A 2,938-nucleotide genomic window follows, 5' to 3' on the forward strand; every position below is an offset into this window, starting at 1 on the left:
TATAGAAACTCAATGTCACACCTCATATTTAACTGCAGCTGGGGACTTTCAAACAAAAGCTTCTTCTTTTTACAGCCTAAAGTGCATCTTTTTGCAGTGTCGATAAGCCACTTGACCATTGTTCACAGCTCTTTTGCTGCTCATTTATTCATTTGCACTTTCAGCAAATATTTGAGAGCCAAGGATTCTGTGAGGCCCTGATGAGGGGGTCACAGCCATGAACAAAAAGTGACTTAGTGCCTGTACTCACTGGCTTATATAGTATAGAGGGTGAGACAGATATTAACAAAAAATTTTGGAGACTCTACAGTCATTTTCTTATTGTGTCTTTAAGTTACTTCCTTCTCTGAGCTTCTCTCTCCATGAGGCTGCAGTAAGGATTAGATAAGGTATTGCCCAGCCTACTGTATATGCTCATTAAATGTTAGTTGTTGTTCTTATCATTCGCTGTGAGTACCTTCAACAGCTTACCAGTTGACTGTGTGAGCGGGGTCCACTGAGAAGCAGATGTCAAGATTGGATTAGACAGGCTAGAGATTTTGAGAGGGAGCAAGAGAAGACACGGAGAGTCTTCAAACTGGAATGATACAGGTCTGACACTTGGGGATGGGGAACGGGAGAGAAGGCAGGTTGGGTCGGCAGAGTCTCAGTCTGCAGCACGACTCCAAGAAAGTTTCCGCCATGCTGATGGGGAATCCTTGAGCCAAAGTCATTATCGGAAGGGTTCTGCATCTCTGCAGGATGGCCTGCTTCAGTACCCCTGCCATGGTCAATCACTGGCTGAGAGCAGCCCATGAGAAGCAGGGGCTCCGCAGGAACAAGGTGGCATGTCCCCAGGGGCAGCAGCTGGAGCTGTCAGTCAAACCCGCTCCCTGCAGCAGCAGACCTGAGTGGTGCATCTTCACAGCTACCACAAAAACCAGACTTGGCCCTGGTGCCAGAGAGTCCCCAAATCCCATGCCAGCCCATCAAAACGACTTAGCACAGCGTGCTGTGCCCTCAGCGTGATAAGTTCACTGGCTAGGGGAACTTTGCGAGGGTGCTTGGCCAATGTCAAGCACACACCCTGGACAAGTTTTAGACTGTGCAACGTGGAAAATATGATGGGAAGTAGACCAAACGGGGGCCCATTTAGACCAGCCACTGCTGACTTCAGAAGGAGAAGTTGGAACTCCTCTTGCAACAGTAAGGAGAATCCAAAAATATACCAAGGAGACAGCTGCTGAGAGCCCTTGCTGTTCTGGGGAAATGAACTCTGGGGAGGGCTCCCCCCACCATGGAAGAAAGGTTGCTGGGGTCCTTGGGTCCCACCCAATCGGAAGGGACTTGTGTTTCTAGAGAAACTTCCCGCTTAGTGAGGGAAGGGACCTTTTCACTCATCAGGTCCAACGTTCTCGTTACACAGATGGGGAAATTGAGACCCGAATGGGGACAAGAGCTGCACAAAGTCCCCTAAGAGTCGCAAGCTGCTCACACCCTGTTCTCTGGGGCAACTGCGCTGCCACCCGAGGGGGAGGGACTGACACTCTCAGGCATTAGTCGGCTCATGGTGGTTAAAAAAAGAAGCCTCGTGGCACTTGTGAGGAACACATCTCCCAGCTTCGGGTGCCGAGGGGCTGCTGCCTCCCCCTGAGCCAGCAGTTGGGTCCCACCACTGGGGCGGGGGCATCAGGCACAGAGGAGGAGGGGCCTGGAAAGGGCAAGGACCCCCACTCCCGGGAGGCCTTCCTCCCCCCTCACAGCTTTGAAACAGTGTGGACACAACCCCATTGGCAATAGTGTTTGTGATGTCATCACTCTTGCCACTGGCCCAAGGATGTGGGGACAGCCGTTCACATCCAGACACCCCATCTCCTGGGCATGAGAGGACATAGCAAGCATAGGCCTGGCCAGAGGAGTGGCCTGTGTGCAGGTGAGAGGGCCTAGGGACCTCAGAGGGCCCTGGCTTCATCCCCCACCTCCCACTTCGTGGATGGGAGAGCTGAGGCTCTTGGAGGGCAGTGGTGGTCCATTGTCACATGACAGTTGCCAGGTCTAACCCCAGGCCAGGGGTAATGCCAGACAACCCAATGGTGCTTAAAGAGCCTGCCCCACCGGGAGCGGGAAGAGTGATGGTTACCGCTCATTAGTGCTGACTCTGTGCCAGGCACAAGTTAAGATTCCTGCAATCCTCGGTAATTCTATGAGGCAGGTATTACTCTGAATCCCATCTTCTACGTGAGGAAGTTTAAATGAGGTGCCAAAGGCCACAGAGCTGGAAACTGGTAGAACCAGGACTTGAACCCAGGCAGGAAGACTCCAGGGCCCAGGCAGTTAACCACAAGATGCCTGCCTCTTGTTGAACAGGTGAAGACAAAACTCAGCTAATAATAATGATTGTTAACTTGAATCTGCCATTTATTGGCACTTATAATGGAACGTGCTGTGCTAAGTGCTCTATATAAATGCATCCATTCACCCAATAAACACTGGGCATCAATGTATGTCGGACACTGGGCATACAGCTGTCAAAAAGAGGGTCAGGATGCCTGCCTTCCTAGAGCGTATGTTCTAATCTTCACATGTGGGGGGTAGTCTTATCCCCATTTTTAGATGAGACACAGAAAAGGGGTGTCACTTGCCCAAGATCACACAGCAAGGAGTAACAAAGCCCACATTTGAGCCCAGGCCTGGCTGAGGCCTCATCCTCTGCTTTTAGGGACTCTTTTTTAGCAATATCCCCAGAAGGGACTAAACCAGAGATGGCTGCACCGACGTACGTCCAGGACTCCTGTCCTCTCAGAGCCCCTGAACACACCATCCCACCCAGCCTTAGCCTCGGTTCCCAGCTGGCAAACGCACTAATGTCCCCTTCCTCTTCAAGCTCTTGTGAGATTCCTTCCTTTCTCCCTCCCTCCCTTCTTTCCTAAAACTAATTATGATGCCTCCTGACATTGTA

This window comes from Balaenoptera physalus (assembly GCF_965194825.1).
Source record: "Balaenoptera physalus genome assembly, chromosome: 16".
Lineage (NCBI taxonomy): Eukaryota > Metazoa > Chordata > Mammalia > Artiodactyla > Balaenopteridae > Balaenoptera > Balaenoptera physalus.